The 23810-nt window shown below is 40.4% G+C and overlaps 1 pseudogene; it reads left to right on the forward strand.

Moving 5' to 3' along the window:
- Positions 1 to 260: 260 nt before the first annotated feature.
- Positions 261 to 23018, forward strand: LOC109897256 (brain-specific angiogenesis inhibitor 1-associated protein 2-like protein 2; annotated as a pseudogene).
- Positions 23019 to 23810: the final 792 nt, after the last annotated feature.

The following is a 23810-nucleotide window of genomic DNA, read 5'->3' on the forward strand; positions in this document are numbered from 1 at the left end:
GTATTTCTTGCTCCCCAATACCCCCAATACCCCCTGAAACCCATAGTGTTTCACAATCACTATCTTTAAACTGTTTAACTTTTGATGATGTCATCGGGTAGAACTTTATATATTTTTCTACAAAATGTAGAAATGCACCATTTTCATGTAGACACTGGTATTGTGCTGGAGACAATGAAAATGGCCCTTTAAGGCCCTTACTTACACTACTAACCTATCTTTGTAAAGCTTAATTAGATGTATTTTTCCCGCCAGGTCACTAGTCGCTGCGCGTTCTATGTTGTTGAGTCGTTTATAGCTTTGACTTGATTAATAATTTACAATAGTCCTCTCTGAGCTCCAGTGTCAATTCCTCACACGTTCTGTTGTGCTCCTCGCCCAGTTTCCTGTGAATTAGAACATCCACGTTGATACAGATAGGGGACTTTCGGGACTGTCGCCTTATGTTTCACAACGTATAAATAAATAGATTAAACATTTCAGCAAGTGGGAATACTTTGAGGGTCCGAATGTCTGGACAAAACATCGACCAGTTGCATCGCTCTACTTTGGGCATATATGCGGTGAGTGAGATTGGTTTGAACTCTTGGCAATTTTAGCATGGCCCTAGATATAAACTTAAAGAGAAGGCCTAACTTGCAATGCACATTTGTTGTTTAATGTATGTATATACTGTTCAATTTGGCGCACTATACTTGTGAGCAGTACTGTATTCTATGAATAAATACAATATGACTTATGAACAGGGTGTATCTATACAGCTAACTGTCCAAGATAAGCACCACGCCTTTCAATGTCTCACTGTGTGTGTGTGTGTGTCTCTCTCCGTGTGTGTGTGTGTGTTAACAGAGCCTGATGGATCAGTTCAACCCAAGTCTACAGAAGCTAGTGTCTTTGGGAAACAGCTACATGCAGGCTTTCCAAGGTGAGCATGAGAAAGAAAGGAAGTGAAACGGATTACCTTGGTGGCATGCATTTGAATACGATGAAGTGTTCCAATAAAATAGAGTAAATGTAACAAAAGAGTCATTCTCAGCAGAGTCATACATACAGTATATGACTCTGATTTCTACTAGAGGTCCTTCTCAGATCTATACGATGCTTCCACATCGTTGCTAGTAAATCCCATCAATGAGAGATCCTTGGCCGTGCCCCTCCTGGAAATAAATGCAAATGTATTTTTATTTTGTCAGAGTTCATAAGGTTTCCCTCGTAAAGTGCTGCCATATCACCTGGGAATATTTATTACCATGGACCTGTAGGCTATAATATAACCTACACATGTTTCTATTGGTTGAGCTGCTGAATGTAAATATGTCTGTCCATTTATTGTTCTGTCTGCACCTGTCCTTTTCCACTACAAAGCAATGAGATATGGAACATGTATATGTGATGGACCCAGCTATTTGAATGAATTATAGATTAATCTGTTGATGCATATTAAACAACCTTTCTGCAATTTTCTGCTTTCAGATGAATGTGTTCGTTGTGCTTTTACTGGCATGAGTCTAACTCTGGGATTGTCAGCTAAGTGAATCATATCAGCTGGATATGCAATTCAATTGCCTGCTTGTTTCTGTGTGTGTGTGTGTGTTTAGCCCTCGCGGTAACCAGTGAGGTACTTCAGCACCCTTGCTAAGATAGGGGAGCAGGCCTTCCACACCATGTCGTCTCGCTTGATTGGTAAGAACCTCTTCATTCCCTGTGTGTGTGTGTGTGCGCGTGCACATGACATATGTGCGTGTGTCTGCCGTATGGTGTGCATCAGGTCAGTTAAAGAGTATGAGAAAGGTAGAGATGCAGGAACAAAGCTAGAGAAACATGTACTGTGTTGGTCCTTTGTGTTGTTTATGGTTGTGGTTATTACCCCAATCACTGCAGTGTCCTTCACCGAACCACACAGAGCAAAGATTATCTGACAGGCAGCACATTGGTATACTTCCTTTTACCGTCACAATAACTCTGGAGGTTTCTTAGACGTTTGCGTGTGTGCATGTGTGTGTATGGGACAGAGGGTGAACACTGGGTTGAGTGGGGTTGAATAGCACAGTCTGTATGTGTGTGAGTTATTTTCTTTTTTTGTTGCCATACACAGTCTGTTCCTGTTTGTATAGAGCAGAGGTACAGAGGGCGTAGGTGCGTATATCTATGTTTTTTTTTTTACCCCATAGTGGAATATGAATTAAAATTAACTTTGCCCACATCAATGTTGATGCATTTTGAGATTTATTTATTTATTTTTATTTTACCTTTATTTAACCAGGTAGGCAAGTTGAGAACAAGTTCTCATTTACAATTGCGACCTGGCCAAGATAAAGCAAAGCAGTTCGACAGATAAAACGACACAGAGTTACACATGGAGTAAAAACAAACATACAGTCAATAATGCAGTATAAACAAGTCTATATACAATGTGAGCAAATGAGGTGAGAAGGGAGGTAAAGGCAAAAAAGGCCAAGATGGCAAAGTAAATACAATATAGCAAGTAAAATACTGGAATGGTAGTTTTGCAATGGAAGAATGTGCAAAGTAGAAATAAAAAAATAATGGGGTGCAAAGGAGCAAAATAAATAAATAAATTAAAATTAAATACAGTTGGGAAAGAGGTAGTTGTTTGGGCTAAATTATAGGTGGGCTATGTACAGGTGCAGTAATCTGTGAGCTGCTCTGACAGTTGGTGCTTAAAGCTAGTGAGGGAGATAAGTGTTTCCAGTTTCAGAGATTTTTGTAGTTCGTTCCAGTCATTGGCAGCAGAGAACTGGAAGGAGAGGCGGCCAAAGAAAGAATTGGTTTTGGGGGTGACTAGAGAGATATACCTGCTGGAGCGTGTGCTACAGGTGGGAGATGCTATGGTGACCAGCGAGCTGAGATAAGGGGGGACTTTACCTAGCAGTGTCTTGTAGATGACATGGAGCCAGTGGGTTTGGCGACGAGTATGAAGCGAGGGCCAGCCAACGAGAGCATACAGGTCGCAATGGTGGGTAGTATATGGGGCTTTGGTGATAAAACGGATTGCACTGTGATAGACTGCATCCAATTTGTTGAGTAGGGTATTGGAGGCTATTTTGTAAATGACATCGCCAAAGTCGAGGATTGGTAGGATGGTCAGTTTTACAAGGGTATGTTTGGCAGCATGAGTGAAGGATGCTTTGTTGCGAAATAGGAAGCCAATTCTAGATTTAACTTTGGATTGGAGATGTTTGATATGGGTCTGGAAGGAGAGTTTACAATCTAACCAGACACCTAAGTATTTGTAGTTGTCCACGTATTCTAAGTCAGAGCCGTCCAGAGTAGTGATGTTGGACAGGCGGGTAGGTGCAGGCAGCGATCGGTTGAAGAGCATGCATTTAGTTTTACTTGCATTCAAGAGCAATTGGAGGCCACGGAAGGAGAGTTGTATGGCATTGAAGCTTGCCTGGAGGGTTGTTAACACAGTGTCCAGAGAAGGGCCGGAAGTATACAGAATGGTGTCGTCTGCGTAGAGGTGGATCAGGGACTCACCAGCAGCAAGAGCGACCTCATTGATGTATACAGAGAAGAGAGTCGGTCCAAGAATTGAACCCTGTGGCACCCCCATAGAGACTGCCAGAGGTCCGGACAGCAGACCCTCCGATTTGACACACTGAACTCTATCAGAGAAGTAGTTGGTGAACCAGGCGAGGCAATCATTTGAGAAACCAAGGCTGTCGAGTCTGCCGATGAGGATATGGTGATTGACAGAGTCGAAAGCCTTGGCCAGATCAATGAATACGGCTGCACAGTAATGTTTCTTATCGATGGCGGTTAAGATATCGTTTAGGACCTTGAGCGTGGCTGAGGTGCACCCATGACCAGCTCTGAAACCAGATTGCATAGCAGAGAAGGTATGGTGAGATTCGAAATGGTCGGTAATCTGTTTGTTGACTTGGCTTTCGAAGACCTTAGAAAGGCACGGTAGGATAGATATAGGTCTGTAGCAGTTTGGGTCAAGAGTGTCCCCCCCTTTGAAGAGGGGGATGACCGCAGCTGCTTTCCAATCTTTGGGAATCTCAGACGACACGAAAGAGAGGTTGAACAGGCTAGTAATAGGGGTGGCAACAATTTCGGCAGATAATTTTAGAAAGAAAGGGTCCAGATTGTCTAGCCCGGCTGATTTGTAGGGGTCCAGATTTTGCAGCTCTTTCAGAACATCAGCTGAATGGATTTGGGAGAAGGAGAAATGGGGAAGGCTTGGGCGAGTTGCTGTTGGGGGTGCAGTGCTGTTGTCCGGGGTAGGAGTAGCCAGGTGGAAAGCATGGCCAGCCGTAGAAAAATGCTTATTGAAATTCTCAATTATGGTGGATTTATCAGTGGTGACAGTGTTTCCTATCTTCAGTGCAGTGGGCAGCTGGGAGGAGGTGTTCTTATTCTCCATGGACTTTACAGTGTCCCAGAACTTTTTTGAGTTAGTGTTGCAGGAAGCAAATTTCTGCTTGAAAAAGCTAGCCTTGGCTTTTCTAACTGCCTGTGTATAATGATTTCTAGCTTCCCTGAACAGCTGCATATCACGGGGGCTGTTCGATGCTAATGCAGAACGCCATAGGATGTTTTTGTGTTGGTTAAGGGCAGTCAGGTCTGGGGAGAACCAAGGGCTATATCTGTTCCTGGTTCTAAATTTCTTGAATGGGGCATGTTTATTTAGGATGGTTTGGAAGGCATTTTTAAAAATAATATAACAAGACAACCTATGCGTGAGTCTAACCATAACACCTGGTCCAGAGTCAGTCTTCCCATTTCACTCATAATGCTAATAAGAGGTATAATGCAACCGGAGCCCTTGTTGTCTGTACAATAGCAGTGGAATCCAGGGACAGACTGTGGGTCCTGTTAAATTCATTTAATCCAGCCTGAACCTAGCCACTTACAGACACTGAGGCTAAAAGGCGTTGTAGGATTTTAATTTGATCACCCTGTTGCAGAAGAACTTTCCTGTAATGCCAGTTTGCTACATGTACATGTAAAACATGTACCGTATTTGAGGTTTAAAAAGGCTTCTGAAGTTTGCAATTTCCACTTAGAAATTTCAGACATGATTTTACCTTACGGAAAATGTATCAACCCCAACAAAAAAGTTAACTAACTATACATAATAATTCACATTTCCTGTTGCTCCAGGATTATTTTCCTGCTGTAGCAAACTGGCTCAAATTAAGATCCTACATCTGTGTAAGGTTGGCCATGGAAGCCCACATAAACTGATTCAGTCTAGTTGAGCATTCACTGATTGGACTTCTCCCACATTGTAAAACATTTCCAAATCAGCCCCTGCTCATGGTTCTCACAGGGGAAGTGAGAAAAAATAAGAAACCAGCACACTGCTCTTGATAGTATCACTGATCTTTAATAAACTTTACGTATCGGCCTCACGGCCTTCTTCAGAGCTTTTGAGTGTTTTAAATGAGCACCGTTATGTAGGCATAGCCCCACCCACATCCATTCCACGCATCGAATGGGGTTGGAGTCGAAGAAAAACAAATAAATTTTACCAAATAACCAAATATAACAATATGCATTTCATAAATATTCGAATAAAGTGTGTACATAAAACATATTAAACACGTCTGTAAAACCACAATGGGGGACATCGATCATTAATCATTGCGAACACCGCAAGAAAAACGTCAGAGTAATCTGAAACAGGGGCATAATTCAAGTTCACATTTACAACATAATACACATAGGCATTTCATCATTAAGACCTTCAAGAAATAATGTCTGGAGGATGAAAATCCATAAACATTCTCTTTTGCTCAGAGTTATTTACATCACCTCCACTGTCTGATATATTAACTTTCTCTATGCCACAAAATCTAAAAAGGTAGAAATGTCATCTTGTAGGTCATTAAAATGTACTGCGACTGGATAATCCCTGTCGTTTCTCCTAGTTGAACTTTTGTGTTCACTGATTCTGTTTGAGAGAACAAGAGAACAAGAGGTTTTAGCACAGCCCACATGGGCATTTAATAATATAGATAACATGGGTGGTGGAGCACGTAATAATGTCATTAATTTGGAACCGTTTTCCTATATGTGGGTGGAAGAAATATTCACACTTCATATTGTTGCACTGTGCGTAAACTCTGCATTTACAGCTACCATTCGGAAGAGGGCGTAAAATAGCCTGGCGGATTTTATTTTGTGGCTGGCATTTGGCATGGATAAATTTATCGCTTAAATTGCGACCTCGCCTATATACAATAAATAAGTGGTGGATTCTTAAATTCAGCTGGGTCCGATGATAAAACATGCTAGTGTTTCTTGACAGCATCTCACACTTTTCACGAGATCAAAGTATACCGTAATGTGGTGGTGAACGTTACAGAGTGTTCTTTAGCTCGAGTGGGTCTTTTCTTTATTGTAGTTCATCTCGTGTTTTCCCCAATGCCAAATTAAGAGTGTCATCCGCGCATTGTGGAGAATAGCCTCTTAGAAACCTATTGTCCATCTCAACTCAATCCACATAGAGATAATGAACACGTTTAGCGTCACATTTAATAGTGCATTTGAGATTAGGGTCAAATGTCATTGAGTAATGCCATTAAGCCTGACAGCTCTTTTCACGTTCCTCCCGATATGCAAAAAATAAAACCCGTCATATCGATACCACTTCAGAACTTTATTCGAAAATTGATTTTCGTTTTCATTATTAACAAAACGTTCTTCAAAAAGACCCACATAAAGGTTTGCATAGCTCGGAGCGAACGTGGAGCCCATCGATGTTCCATGGTAGTATTCATCATCAAACCTGAAATAGTTATACGTCAAAACATATTCAGCCGACTCTATGATAAAGTTTTTTGGTGGGTATTCGTTAATTAGGACTTTTGGCACATTTGCAGCAAAGGTATTCATATTCACATGTTGAGATATATATAGTTTCCGTTTCCCGATATCCCTTTGGAACACCTGTGTGGGATCAACACTCAGTTTTCTATAGAAAAGTTCATTTCTGAGTTGTCTCTAAGTCTCCTCTTTGTATTTTTCATAGTCTAAACTCGACCACAGCACCCCCCTTGTCTGCAGGTTTGACAACCAAAGATGAATCTTTCATTCATTAAGTGCCTTTTGTTCTGTCCTAGTGAGGTTCTTTTGAATGTGATTAGTTTTTCTTGTATATACTGACATGGCTTCTTGTTCGACTAACGTACAATAGGTATTAATCGAGGAGTTGTTAACTATAGGACATCATTTGCTTTTGGACTTACAATGGGTACCAGTTCTTTGTTGGGTTTCTAGGCCCCAAACAGTGTTTGAGAAAACACGTGCTCATATTTAATCAAATAGTTTGTCTGTACATGTTGGTACAAAGGAGAGGCCCTTAGATAAGACTGAGACTTGCGCGTCAGTGAGCTCTTTTTTGGAGAGGTTCATGAAATACCACGTCCTACTGTAGCTCCGTGTCCACGGCCTGTGTTCCTGGTCCCCTCTTTGACCGCTTGTCTCTCCTACATCGTTTCGTTTATTTTATTTTGTAGAGCCTTGTTGTGCTGCTTTCAGACCAGCTTCCTTTTTTAATCGAAGGATTTGTATGGAAAGCCAAGTTGAATCTAACATTAGATGTTGTCCTCCTCATAATAACCACATGTTGTTTTACCACAAAAGAGTATCCACCTTTCAATTGAAGCGGCGGAAAATAACTGAAAGTTGCCAAATCTCTCACAAAAACGGATCAAAATGAAATCACGATAAGTATAAGAGAGCAGGATAATTTATAGATTGGCTACAATAATTACAATGACTTTTCAAGCACCAAATTGAGGAAATGTCAGATTTTCAAGGTATAGGCCTATTCCAGTACTTTAATTTCTGAGCTCCAAATTCAAGTTCAAGTAGACCGTGATTCAAGTCCCTTGTATTGATTTAAAATTGCTGGTGTAATCTGGAAAACAAAATGTATTCATCATGTTTTTTTTATTACTATATCATATTGTGAATTAGCTGGCTAGACTATGTAACTTGTTGTCATTATATACAGAATAATTAATAGGAAAAGCGTTGGGTGTTGCACAACAGTCTCTCCTACATAAGGAGACGCAAAATTATGCCGCGTATCTGAGATCGCTATACAAAAAAACTGTCAGCGTGCACTGCGCCCGGTCCGCCACAGGAGTCACTAGCATCCCTGCCGGTCAAACCCCCCCCTAACCAGGACGACGCTGGGCCAATTGTGCACCGCCTCTATGGGTCTCCCAATCGCAGCCGACTACAACAGAGCCTGGACTCGAACCCAGAATCTATAGAACTATGACGCAGTGCCTTAGACCACATCGCCACTCGGGGGGGTTCTAAGTTTTCAAGATATGTAACTTTCAAAATACACAAATCATTTGATGCTGATGTAACGATTTCTGTATTTTTAAAGTTACATATCTTAACGTGATTGCTAACAAGAAAAACTTTTTGTGACTATGTCACAAAACCAAAATGAAACCAAAATATCAGTTTTGGGTGTAATTGTATTTTAATGTAATGGCATGTAAAGAAAATGGCTGACAAACCAACTCGGGAAGAGGAGGGCTTTTAGCGGGTGGAATAGTAGGGACCAATTGGAGGTTTACTTAGTAGAAAGGCAATGATCATGGTACAGCTATATAGACACACCATCATCATGTTACTTTTTAATGGTACGTTTACAAACATATATTTTGATTTTTAAAAAGTTGTTGAAAGTTGTGTCTCATTATGATAGGTGGTGAAATAAGTATAGCCAGTTACAATTGTAATGGCCTAGCAGATAATAAGAAAAGACAATCAGTATTTACCTGGCTAAAAGAGAAGGAATATAATATTTATTGTTTACAGGAAACCCATTCAACAGTTTTAGATGAAGTTTTGTGGAAAAAGAACTGGGGGGGGCGAAATATACTTCTCCCATGGGCAAAGAAATTCAAAAGGGGTGATGGTTTTAATGAACAATAATTTTGATCCAAATGTTAAAATTGTCCAAACAGATCCTCAAGGTAGATGGATTATTGTAAATATGTTATTGGACAATAAACAGATATGGCTTATTAACCTATACACTCCGAATAATGATGATCCAAGCTTCTTTGAAAATATATATAAGAATCTATCAACTCTTACAAGCAACACTAGACTCTATTATTATGGTGGGAGATTTTAATACGGTCTTAAATACCTCTATGGACCAGAAAGGAAATCACACTACAAACTATCACCCTCAGGCATTTGAGGAAATCATGAATGTCATGGATATAGTGGAATTAGTGGATATATGGAGACTTAAATACCCTGACCTAGTGAGATATACATGGCGGAGGATTAATCAAGCTAGTCGCCTTGACTACTTTCTTATACCATTCTCTCTGGCACCAAAAGTTTAAAAAGTGTTGATAGGGGACAGAATACGGTCGGATCATCACATAATTGGCATATATATTACTCTTACGGAATTTCCACGTGGGAGAGGATATTGGAAATTTAATCAAAGCCTACTAGATGATAAATTGTTTAGAACTAGGACAGAAGAATTTACAACTGACTTTTTCAGACATAACATAGGTACAGCAGATCCCCTTACTGTATGGGACACTTTTAAATGTGCCTTTAGAGGCAATGCAATTCAGTACTCATCTATAAAACAAAAGCAATTTAGATCAAAAGAGTCCATATTAACAAAGGAATTTGAAGGACTAACAGTACAGTTAGATAGCAATAAAAACTGTACTATAGAGGCACAGAATAAGTTAGAGGGAAAACAAAAAGAAATGGAGGAACTTATTCAAGAAAGATCTAGTGTAATATATTATAAAAATAAAGCGAACTGGATGGAATATGGGGAAAAATGCACCAAATTATTTTTCAATCTTCAATATAGAAATGCTACCAAAAAAATGTATTAAAACTTGTTACAAATGATGGAGTCACGCATGATTCACTAACTGATATTTTGAAAGAGGAAGTAAAGTACTTTAAGAATATGTTTTCATTTCAGTCTCCTCCATCTCCACTAACTGAAACTAATTGTATGGATTTTTTTCCTAATAATAATGTAAAATTAATATCTGTACAGAAAGGCTCATGTGAAGGCCAAATTACAGAGGAGGAACTGCTTGAGGCAATTGGGGCCTTTAAGGATGGGAAAACTCCAGGGCTGGATGGCATACCAGTGGAAGTATACAAAACGAAATCCTAGCAAAATGCTTGGCACATAGAATTAAAAAGTATTGTCAGATATTATTCATCCTAATCAGACAGGGTTTTTACATGGACAATACATTGGAGATAATATAAGACAAGTACTGGAAAAAATATAGAACACTATGAAATATCGGGGACAACAGGCCTGGTTTTCATAGCTGAGTTTGAAAAGGCTTTTGATAAAGTACGACTGGAGTTTATATATAAATGCCTAGAATATTTCAATTTTGGGGAATCTCTTATAAAATGGGTTAAGGTTATGTATAGTAAACCTAGGTGTAAAATAGTAAATAATGGCTACATCTCAGAAAGTTTAGAAAAGAGAGTAAAACAAGGTTGTCCACTATCGGCATATCTATTTATTATTGCCATCGAAATGTTAGCGGCAAAGATCAGATCAAACAATAATATTAAGGGATTAGAAATCCGTGGCCTAAAAACTAAGGTGTCATTGTACGCTGATGATTCATGTTTTCTTTTAAAACCACAATTGGAGTCTCTCCACGGCCTCTTAGAGGATCTAGATACTTTTGCTATCCTCTCTGGATTAAAACCAAATTATGATAAATGTACCATATTACGTATTGGATCACAAAAAAAATCACATTTTACAGATAGCAATACTGGGTGGTTTGAAAAGCCATAGTCAATCAATCAATAATATAATGATTATTTTAGCAAAAATGTTTATTTTTTATTTACAATCTGTAGAAGCTATGAGAATAGGAAGGTTCAATTATTTTGTGAAGCATCACAGCACAGTTGAAAAATATACGGCAAGTAGAAATCTGAAATGGATGATGTTGAGAGACAGATGGGAGGGGTTGAGTGGAGCTGAAGGGTGGGACTAATGTAGTTTACCAATTAAATGGTCTGACGGAGATGTAGACATACTCGGTATACAAATGCCAAAGGAAAGAAATTATCTCACTCCAATACATTTTTATAGAAAGTTAGCAAAAATAGATAAGATCTTGCTACCATGGAAAGGAAAATATCTGTCTATTTGTGGAAAAATCACCCTGATTAACTCCTTAGTTATATCACAGTTTACCTATTTGCTTATGGTTTTGCCTACACCTAGTGACCTGCTTTTTAAATTATATGATATTATAAAATATTCAATTTTATTGGGAACGGCAAACCAGATAAAATTAAAAGGGCATATTTATATAACGGATATGAATTCGGTGGGCAGAAATGATGAAATATTAAAGCATTAGACCTCTCACTAAAGGCATCAGTCATACAAAAGTTATACTTAAATCCAAACTGGTTCTCTAGTCAATTGGTACAAATGTCTCATCCTATATTTAGGAAGGGCCTTTTCCCCTTTATTCAGATTACACCTGCTCACTTTCTTTTGTTTGAAAAGGAAATAATCTCCAAAATATCTTTATTTTTTAAACAAGCCTTAGAAGTTTGGTTGCAATTTCATTTTAATCCACCTGAAAGGATGGCACAAATAGTATGACAAATATTGTGGTTAAATTCAAATATACTAATTGATTAAAAAAAACTTTATTTATCGAAGAAATGATTAAAAAGGATATACATTTTGTATATGATATCATAAATAGAACTGGTGGAGTTATGTCACACATGCAGCTAACACAGACATATGGAAATGTCTGCTCTACCCAAAATTACAACCAATTAATTGCAGCATTACCACAAAAACGGAAGAGGCAAGTAGAAGGGGAAAAAGTAAGGAACTTGTATGTCGGCCCTTTATTAAAGAACATAAATGGTTAAAGAAAAGTGTGATAAATAAAAACATATACCAATATCATTTAAGGACCAAAAAACTGACAGCTGTGCCATATAAATTGCAAAATAGTTGGGAAGAGATTTTCGATGTACCCATTCCATGGCACATGGTTTATAAATTGATACGCAAAACAACACCAGATTCAAAACTTCACATTTTTCAATTTAAATTACTATACAAAATTCTTGCAACTAATAGAATGTTATATATATGGGGGGATACAATCTTCCCAGCTCTGCAGATTCTGCTGTGAGGAGGCAGAGTCATTAGATCATTTTTTGGGTATTGTCCATATGTAGCTCATTTTTGGTCACAGGTCCAGGAATGGCTGAAGAATTGCAACATTTGCCTAGAACTAACACTACAGATAGCAATACTGGGTGGTTTGAAAAGCCATAGTCAATCAATCAATAATATAATGATTATTTTAGCAAAAATGTTTATTTTTTATTTACAATCTGTAGAAGCTATGAGAATAGGAAGGTTCAATTATTTTGTGAAGCATCACAGCACAGTTGAAAAATATACAGCAAGTAGAAATCTGAAATGGATGATGTTGAGAGACAGATGGGAGGGGTTGAGTGGAGCTGAAGGGTGGGACTAATAACAAGATAAACAATGTAAAGCATACGGGATCTGTAGAATGTATATAGGTTCGGAGCTTTTGTGAAATAGCATAGTTACAAATAGAAATCAAACTGGATGGACATCAGAAATAGAGGAAGGACTAAGAATAAACAAGAGAGAAGTATTGTAAAGTAGACTGTGTCTGTAGAGTGTGTATAAGATGTATGGATTGAAGGTAGAAGCAGAAGTGTTTATTAGTTTACTCCAATTGGGGGATCGGCGGAAGATTTTGCGGGGAATAATAATAAAGGTATATTCTTTAAAAAAGTATGTCTATATAGGTATGTGTATATGTGTATATATATGCATGCGTGTATGGATATATATATTTACCCCAAAAATATGGGGGATTGGAAATGATGCAGACAATTACATTGGAAGCAACATTCTTTCCACAATATTAAGCTGATCCACCCTCTAGAAAAAAAAAAAAAAAAAAAAATTTGCTGATTATTATCAATGACTTTAACTGTAACTTTAGTCGTAACACGTTTTCCAGTGTGGGAAATCCTCACTGGTACCCTAGTTTGTAGAAAGACCCATATATACAGTGCATTCAGAAAGTATTCAGAACCAGGAACATCACTAGACATTCAGAACATCCGGGGCTTAGCCCTGAAGACCTGGTGCTGACTCCGGGGAGAATTTGATCCCTGCGTGACCGAAATGAAGCGCCCCACATTCTTGCAGTGAACATTTTGCAAAAACATAATGCTATGTTGCATATCTCACTGCGTTCTTCCTTGCTGTGCTTGCCTGACACCAAATAATCAACACTTCTTAATATGAATTCAAATAACTTTTGCAGATATGTAGAAATGCAGGCATCAAACGAGCTTGAAAATCATTATTTCATAATATTTGTTGTAATAAATCACAGATTCCAAGGTCAATTAGCTACAGGACAATAATTCTACCTATTTAATTACACAAAAACAAATACACCCCCTCCAACCCCCCTCTAGTTACAACTCTTCACAATTTTACACATACCAGTGTCGTGTCTTTACTATCATTAAATTGAAGACTTATAGTTTTTATCAAAGATTCTCTGTAATTAGTATAATGCGATCAACTGATTAATCATGTAACTGTAATTAACTAGGAAGTCGGGGCACCAAGGAAAAATATTCAGATTACAAGGTTATAATTTCCTAATATAACCTTTCAGATATTTTCATATCTGATCCAGAGTCTTATGAATGATTTACTTTACCTCACGTTAGTCTCATTTGAAACGTCGTAAATTGTTGGTTATCTGCATGGACCCAGTCTTCACTATGAGTCATCCATACATCAAGTGTCTTAAATTATTTATTTATTACTAAGTAATTCACAGAAATGCATAAACAAACAAACAAGGTAAATGTGGTTACAAGAAATGATAGGAGAATGTGCCCTAGTGGGCTAAACCGGCATGGCGGCTTGTTAGACAAAAGGGGAAGTAGGGGTCGACTAAGAAGTCACCACAGAGTGCTAATTATAACAATTGAAATGCTAATCCTTTGCACATCCTCACTCATTCGGGAACAATTGCAATCAATATATATATTTACGCTCAGTGTGTCGTCTTGATCGCTGGTGAAAAGTTTGTTTCTGTTGGAGAGTTTCGTCTCTCTGTCTCTCTCTCTCTCTCTCTCTCTCTCTCCCTCTCTCTCTCTCTCTCTCCCTCTCTCTCTCTCTCTCTTGGTGAGAGGGGATAGTTCAGAGTGACATTCATTCATTTGTTATAGAATGGTTGTTTCGGAAGTTGTCGTTCTTCGCGTTCAATGATACCGAATTCCTAGCTGCAGACTAGTAATCAATATCAAATTAGTGAATTACTGGCAGAAATGGACCAGTAAGTTGCTGTAGATTTTTGGAACAAGGTTTGTAAAATTCCTGAAACGTACAGTATATTACTGTATTCTCGGGGTAGAGCATTCTCACTCACGGGTGCAAAAACTATAGCTTTTTACAAGGCATGCCTTAAAATATGTTAGTGGGCCAGAGACTCATTCCCCGCCCACAGCATTTTCTCACAATACATCATCATTTATTCTGTAAAACACATTTAAGGTATTTTTCTGTGCATTCTACAGTGTTTTACTGCCTTGTGCCATCAAACCCCTGCAACGTTTCTAGAACGCTGCAGCCCGCCTGGTATTCAAAGTTCTCCCATGTCATCCCGCTCCTCCGCACACTCCACTGGCTTCCAGTCGAAACGCGCATCCATTACAAGACCATGGTGCTTGCCTACGGAGAAGCAAGAGGAACTGCTCCTCACTATCTTCAGGCTATGCTTAAACCCTACAGCCCAACCCGAGCACTTTGTTCTGCCACCTCTGGTCTTCTGGCCTTCCCACCCATACGGGAGGGCAGCTCCCACTCAGCCCAGTCCAAGCTCTTCTCTGGCCTGGCACCCAAATTGGGGAACCAGCTTCCCCCTGAATCTAGTACAACAGAGTCCTTGCTCATCTTTCGAAAGCACCTGAAACCCTACCTCTTCAGACAGGTAGGGTTGCCCCACCTAGCTGGTTGCCCCACTTAGCTGTTTTAGGATGAATACACTACCTTTAAGTCTCTCTGGATAAGAGCATCTGCTAAATGCCGAAAAAAATATATGTAAAATTACAGATGTGCATGAAAACACATTTACGATATTTTACAATGAATTCTACAGTGTTTTACTGTTGAAATTACAGAAATGTCTTACAGTGTAGTGAGAGAGAGGAGCCTTGGTATGTTGTCGAAGATCATTCCGTATGTGTGTATGGGGGGGGGGGGGGGGGGGGGGGGAGGGGAGTATGTGTGTGTTTTGACTATGTGTCTCTCTTTTTGGGATGTGTGTGTGCGCGCACATGTGTGTGTCTTAATGCCTACCTATGATAATCATTTCGCATTATGTCTCACAGGAGATGTCCTGATTCAGATTTCAGAGAACCAGAGGCGACTCACCGCTGAACTGGAAGCAACAGTAGGTTACTTTACTCTCCTCATCAAACAGTAGAACAGTAGCACTGCACGAGTCATTTTGAATAATTAAGAGTGCATTGCAATTGTACCTTGGTTGTAGTTATTCACCTGTCAAAACAACTCACAACTAAGCAACCCACTTATTATTATATTGTACTGTATATTTTACTAGATGGTGTCACAACACGGTTTGCTGTCAGTTTGAGATGTGATTGTTTGGCTAACCAGTGGTGTTTCAACTACTGCGATCATAATAACTGTTCTCTGTGTTTCTCTAGTTCCGCTGGTTCCACTCTGAGGTGCTGCAGGAGATGGACAACAATGTCAAACTGGATAAGGACTACATAGCAGTGAGTAGCCACTCTCCTGTACATACCCCTTTTCCACATACGGTAGAGAAGTAGTGTAGTAAAGAGCATGGGATGGCGCACAGACAGAATCAGAAGGGAGTAGAGAAGTAGTGGGCAGTGCTCAATAATGGTGGACCATACGGGATACTGTTGAGCGTGAAAAACCAAGCAGTGTTGCTGTTCTTGACACCCTCAAACTGGTGCATCTAGCAAGGGCACTTACATATTTTGTCTTGCCCATTCACCCTCTGAATGGCACACATACACAATCCATCTCTCATCTGTCTTAAACCTCTCTAGGGTACGTGGGACGATAGCGTCCCACCTGACCAACATCCGGTGATGTTGGCGAAAGCAAACCATGTGATTATCTGAGGACAGCGCCCCGCATACAAAACCATGAAAAAGATATTTCAACCAGGCAGGTCTGCCACAAAAGTCAGAAATAGCGATATAATGAATGCCTTACCTTTGAAGATCTTCTTCTGTTGGCACTCCAAAATGTTCCAGAAACATCACAAATAGTCCTTTTGTTCGATAATGTTCTTCTTTATCTCCCAAAAATGTCAATTTATTTGGTGCGTTCGATTCATAAATACACCGGTTTCAACTCACCCAACATACCTACAAAGTATCTAATAAGTTACCTGTAAACTTGGTCCAAACATTTCAAACAACGTTCCTAATCCAACCTCAGGTACCGCAAAACGTAAATAATCGATAAAATTTAAGATGGAATAAGCAGTTTCTAATACCCGATAAAAACAACATGAAGCGCGCTCCAGTTCATGCGCATCAAAACACCTGGAGTGACACTTACAATGAATAGCACTACTTCTTAATTTACCAAAAGAAAAACATTGAACAATTTCTAAAGACTGTTGACATCTAGTGGAAGCCATAGGAGCTGCAACCAGGTTCCTTATAAAAAGGGCATCCCATAGAAACCTATTGGAAAATCCTATGACCTCAATTTATTTTTCCTCTGGGTTTTTTTTTTTTTTTTGTCCTCTGGGTTTCACCTGCCAAATCAGTTCTGTTATTCTCACAGACATTATTTTTAACAGTTTTAGAAACATTTAGAGTGTTTCTATCCAAATCTACCAAATCTATATGCATATCCTAGCTTCTGGGCCTGAGTAACAAGCAGTTTACTTTGGGCACGCTTTTCATCCGGATGTCAAAATACTGCCCCGTACCCCAGAGAGGATTTAAGGCTTAAAAATCCTTCTTTAACCTGTCTCCTCCCCTTCATCTACACTGATTGAAGTAGATTTAACAGGTGAGATCCACAAGGGATCATAGCTTTCACCTGGATTCACCTGGTCAGTCTATGTCATGGAAAGAGCAGGTGTTCCTAAAGTTTTGTACACTCAGTGTAACCATATCTGGCATTGGTGTAATGTGTCCTCCAGGGCAGCAGGAGGCGATATGAGATGGAGGTACGGACCCAGGCCACATCTTTGGAGAGGCAGCTGAGGGGAGGGGCTTACCAGGTCAGTCCTCTCTCTCTCTGTGTGTGTGTGTGTGTGTGTGTGTGTGTGTCAGAGGAGGTTGGTGGCACCTTAATTGGGGAGGACGGCGCATGGTGATGGCTGGAGCGGAACAGGTGGAATGGTGTCGTGTTTGATGCCATTCCGGCCGTTATTATAAGCTGTCCTCCCCTAACAGCCTCCACTGGTGTGTGTGTGTGTCAGATAAAGTGTATGAATAAAATAAAATAAAACATAAAGATTAAGAGTGCACCATTGAGAACTCCATTGTCTTACATTCCTGTAAAGTATTTCCACAGTGTGTGTGTGTCTGAGAAAGTTTTATATTTACATATTGCATGTGTGTGTGCGCCCACAGGATGAGTACATTCACTTCCTGAGGGATAGTCAGCGTGAGGCTCTGATGGAGGAGGAAAGGAGATACCGTTTCCTGGCTGAGAAACACTGTGGTCTCACTCAGTCCATCGTCTATCTCATGAACAAGGTAGTGTAGCTTACTACATTCTCATTTAATCATACACACACAATAATATATGCCATTTAGCAGATGCTTTTATCCAAACCGACTTACAGTCAGGCATGCATACATTTTACGTATGGATGGTACCGTGAAGCAAACCCGCTATCCTGGCATTTCAAGTGCCCTGCTCTACCAACTGAGCTACAGAGGACCGCCCTCTCCAATAGTGTCATAAACCACATTCATCACAGAAAGAACCTTGGCTGGTTTCCAATATGACAACCTGCTCCTTTTTCTTGTTTTCTCCAAATTTGTGGATTTAAAGGGAATGAATAAGTAGGCTCCACCATTCCTAGTTTGATGCTCTCTGGGTTTTTTTTGGAGAGAGAGAGAGAGAGAGAGAGAGAGTGAGTTTCCTGACTAGATTAAAGTCAATGAATAAACAAGGTCAATGAAAGTAATGTAATGTGTGTGTGTGTGTTTTCGATGGGCCAGACAGGGGCAGGGGGAGGCCTACAGCAGATAGCTGATGGATGGAGAGACCAGGTCAACGCCACCAGAGGACCTGGATCCCAGAACCCCTCTCGCCTGGACCAGGACAACACGTCCAGAATGAGGGAGGAGGAAAGGGGGAGCCAATGGTCAGGCAAAGAGGAGCAGCCTCTGGGAAGAGTGCCCTCCAGAGGTGGGGGCATGATATACTGTATATCTACACTACAGTATACCAAACCTATAGAGTTAGATAGAGTACTCATCTTCGTGCCCAGTTGACTACTTTGGTGGAATGGCAATCCATGATAAAACAAGTTACATTATGTCCATCAGGAGTCCTCTATCTGGCTCTATAACCATACCATAAATAAATACTATGTATATACCATACCCAAAGTGTTCGGGTGTCTTTCCTCTCTCTATGACCTGCCCTCCTGGCCCTCTGATGTTCACACATCTTCTCCTCTCTCCTCCCTCCCTTCTCACCCTTCACCCCCATCACCCCCCCCCCCCCCCCCCCCCCCCCCCCCCCCCGCTCAATTGGTGAGTCCCTAGGTCTGGGTGGAGGTGGAAGAGGGAGACCTATGATAGCTCTGGTGTCCCACCCCGCTAACTCCAACAGCCCCACCCTGCTGCCCTTCTCCCGAGGGGAGGTGGTGAGCGTGCTGGTGCAGAATCCCCGTAACGGCTGGCTCTACGGCCGGGCAGAGAACAGCTCACGGTGAGGGAGAGGGAGGGAGAGAGAGAGAGAGAGAGAGAGAGATGCCCCTGCCTTCGTGGCAGAGCTGAACTCACAGAACAACATTGTATAAGGAAAACTTCAATCCGTTTGAGAGATACTCCACTAGATACTGTAGTATTTGGGATATGTATCAACAAATGTTAAATACCATTTTAATATATATATTTTTAGCTTACTTGCTTATGACTTGCTGAATGCTAGCCTGCCATAGCTGTCTGTCCTTCATAGAAACTCATAGAAATGTATTTCTTCTCTGTTTCCCCCCACAGTCAGGGCTGGTTCCCAGCTGCCTATGTGGGGCCACTGGAGGAGGCCCCTAGATCAACTGGCTCCAGGTGATCCACTAGCTCCACTGTTAAAGGGACAGTTCACCCAAATTTTCCCTCAAGGGAAATTATATGTGAATTATGAAAGATTGCTAGTGAGTTATGTTGATCGTGTTTTATATTCTAAAAATAGTTGCTAATGCTAATGCTGTTTTGACTTTTGATGACCTTTGACCCTTCAGTAGCTCCACCCTTAGGAGCGCCCACAGTATGGACAACCTGCTGGACCAATCAGGAAGCAGCAGCCACGGCAGACCCCCACCCCCGCCTCCACCCAATAGACAGACAGAGATGCGTCCAATCACACCCATCATGGAGAGAAGGGCAGAGTCTCACTCTGACAACAAGGTAGTGCTGCCTGGGTGAATGATCACTGAGGTTTGATGTTGGCCATGAAGGTCTTATTAAAGTCTAGTGTTGAGAGTGTTTACACTATGGTGAGCCTGCTGTACTACACTAACGTAGTGGTTCTGGTAAATCAATGTTGGTTTGTTATTTTTATGATAGTCTGAGGAAAGTGTCTATTCAGGTTTTTGGTGAGGCATAACAAGTAATGAAAAGCTAGTTATAGTTGAAGCTAGTTAGAATTGAGTTAAAGCGGTAAAGGTTTAATGAAAGCTTCAAATACAGAAATGAGTATTTAAAATCTGCTGCATGTTTGTCCTCCGGCCAGCAGGGGCACTGTGGCAATGTGTTGTTCTCTATGATGCCACAGCCCTCTTTCTGGTGGATGCAGGGGTTTAATGAAGGCTTAAAATAGAGAAGCTCCAGCTGCTGACAGTGTAGGGGGGTGAGGAGTGTGTGTGTGTGTGTGTGTGTGTGTGTGTGTGTGTGTGTGTGTGTGTGTGTGTGTGTGTGTGTGTGTGTGTGTGTGTGTGTGTGTGTGTGTGTGTGTGTGTGTGTGTGTGTGTGTGTGTGTGTGTGTGTGTTTGCATGGTGTTGGATCTTTGCATGGTGTGGATTACACACCCATAGATGCTCTGCCCCCCTCTCTGTGTTTCAGGTCTATATGTAAAAATGATTGCATGGGTTGGAATAGATACCTTTAAAGTTGTGTTCTTTGCTCTCCATGCAGAGAGGAGAGCGCCATGGTGCACCTGGGCCAAACCTCTTCCCAAAGTAAGGAGAAACCAATGCAGTTCTCATCAGTCCTATATGTGTTTATTCATTACTAAGAAGTGATATCTAGAGAGATTGTTCGAGATTGACGTCGAAATTGGATGTTTATCCATGTTCCCGAGAACATTGGGAAATGCAATCAAAACCAGCCACTAAGGGCAACAGTGAACGCTATTACCATCAAGTAGGCTTGGGTTTTGCTAGGGCGTTATGGACAGGTACGGTGGCTGGGTGTAATCCCATGATTCTGGATCAGAAGACTGTGTGTTGGATCCCAGTTATGGACAGAAACAAATAGTTCAGAGTTCCTCTGTCCAGTGTCTGTGTTCTTTTGCCCATCTTAATCTTTTATTTTTATTGGCCAGTCTGAGATATGGCTTTTTCTTTGCAACTCTGCATAGAAGGCAGCATCCCGGAGTCGCCTCTTCACAATTGATGTTGAGACTGTTGTTTTGCGTGTACTATTTAATGAAGCTGCCAGTTGAGGACTTGTGAGGTGTCTGTTTCTCAAACTAGTCACTCTAATGTACTTATCCTCTTGCTCAGTTGTGTACCGGGGCCTTCCACTCCTCTTTCTATCCTGGTTAGAGCCAGTTTGCGCTGTTCTGTGAAGGGAGTAGTACACAGCATTGTACGAGATCTTCAGTTTCTTGGCAATTTCTCTCATGGAATAGCCTTAATTTCTCAGAACAAGAATAGACTGACAAGTTTCAGTTATTTGTTTCTAGCCATTTTGAGCCTGTAATCAAACCCACAAATGCTTATGCTCCAGATACTCAACTAGTCTAAAGAATGCCAGTTTTATTGCTTCTTTAATCAGATCAACAGTTTTCAGCTGTGCAAACATAATTGCAAAAGGGTTTTCTAATGATCAATTAGCCTTTTAAAATGATAAACTTGGATTAACTAACACAACGTGCCATTGGAACACAGGAGTGATGGTTGCTGATAATGGGACTATGTAGATATTCCATTAAAAATCAGCCGTTTCCAGCTACAATAGTAATTTACAACATTAACAATGTCTACACTGTGTTTCTGATCAATTTGACCAAAAATGTGCTTTAATTTACAAAAAATGACATTTCTAAGCAATCCCAAACTTTTGAATGGTAGTATATACATACTGTATATATAACATATCCCAAACCTTAAACCTTAAAGTGGCAATCAGCAGTAAAAACAATAACAAAGCAGACTACCCACCCCTGGTTCGATAAAAAGCAAAGTGATGGGGCTGGAGAAATGAAATCACTCTCAAATTCATAGACAGAGCTATGAATACAGACTGGCCATCCATTCTATCAAAATTATAGTTTTAACATTTGTTAACATTTTCTTTGTTTACAAATGTTGAGGCAAAATAAGCTTACATTTTAAGTTCTATTGGGGTATGACAGTTGAACTAAGCTCATGAGGCATTTCTAAATTATATTCTTCAAGAATCAATGGGTACATGAATTTATAAGTCCAAAAATTGATTGATTGCCCCTTTAACCATTGGAATGAGTGCCTGAACTTCGTGTTTTAACCATGTCCCAAACCTTAACCCTTACCTTAACTATTGATATGAGTGCCTAAACTTAACCCTTAACTTCAAAATGTGATGTTTGGAGAAACGGAACGATACAGAGGAGCAGGAGTCAACCCAGGCTGTCAAAAATATTTGGAGCGACTTCGAAATTAGACAGGGGCTCCTGAGTGGTGCAGCTGTCTAAGGCACTGCGTCTCAGTGCTTGAGGTGTCACTACAGACACCCTGGTTCGATTCCAGGCTACATCACAACCGGCAGTGATTGGGAGTTCCATAGGCCGGCGCTCAATTGGCCCAGCGTTGTCTGGGTTTGGCTGGTGTAGGCTGTCATTATAGATAGTAATTTGTTCTTAACTGACTTGCCTAGTTAAATAAAGGTTTAATAAATGTTTTAAAATAATATTGTTACAATATCATGTGTGAACTGAAATATCTCTGATCTGATTGTATAGGGGCACTAACCCTTTCGCCACTGTCAAGCTGAAGCCCACATCCACAGATGACCGATCTGCTCCACGGCTCCGTCGGTGAAGAGGCCACGCCCTGGAGAGGTACTGGGCGCGTTCCAGGTTGACTACATTTCAGTCGTTGGATTGCATCAAAAAATGGTTTCATGCCACTTTATTGACTGTGCAGCCGACTGCTATATCATATGATTCACTGATCTGTTAAATAAATATTTATCCAGGCGGGTCTGAAATGTAGTCAGCCTGAAACGCGTCCACTACCATGCAGCAGGGGTTTTAGGGTTGATGCCCTAAAACTGCCCCAAACCTTCCCAAATGGTTGAGAACTGTCTTAAAACTGCCCCAAATTTCCCTAAGCAGCCCTTAATACCAATCTTGTACAGTAGGTTATTTATATCCATATTATGGAGTTTATCGGATGACTACAGTGATAAAGGAAGTTCAGGGGGCAAAGTAAGATGCAAGAATCCCTAATAAATGCCTGGTGCACTGATTGACCTGAAAGGTGCATTAATCATTTTTATTTCATTAGTGAGACAAATCTTTGAGAGCGCTCATTTATGCACTTTTCTTCAGAATCAGGGATATACATGTCAGGTACAGGAAATATCATGGTGGAAGAAATTGTTTTTATCAAAGCTTTTCGCATTGTTGTCTTCAAGTAGCTCTTTTATTTACAGTACAGTAACAATATGGCAGTTTAAACCAATACATAACTTTGATGCTAAACTACAGTGAACCACAGTGAGCTAATCTTTCTCTTAGGAATGCCATGTAGATAGATTGTTATGACAAGTGAGTTTGAGCTACTAACTTAACAGTGCTGTTTTGTCCAGTGCCTTTAGTAAATGTACTATAAGATTTGTAGATTTCGGGGCGGCAGCGCAGCCTAGTGGTTAGAGCGTTGGACTAGTAACCGGAAGGTTGTGAGTTCAAACCCCCGAGCTGACAAGGTACAAATCTGTCGTTCTGCCCCTGAACAGGCAGTTAACCCACTGTTCCCAGGCCATCATTGAAAATAAGAATGTGTTCTTAACTGACTTGCCTGGTTAAAAAAATATAAAAAATGTGTTTGTTTGTTCATGCATGCAGGCAGGCAGTAGGGTGGCCTACTATTCTAGTGAAGAACCCGGGGTTGTCAATTCTAATCCACTAATGGGATACATAACCTAAATTACCCTTAGTGTGTACCCAGTATGTAAATGGCTGACGTGAGAGTGTTGAGCTAATGTTATAGCATGAGAGGAATGTACACAACACAACGACGAGAGAGGTAGAGACAATAAGTGAAAGTGT

The sequence above is a fragment of the Oncorhynchus kisutch genome, linkage group LG10, assembly GCF_002021735.2.
Source record: "Oncorhynchus kisutch isolate 150728-3 linkage group LG10, Okis_V2, whole genome shotgun sequence".
NCBI lineage: Eukaryota > Metazoa > Chordata > Actinopteri > Salmoniformes > Salmonidae > Oncorhynchus > Oncorhynchus kisutch.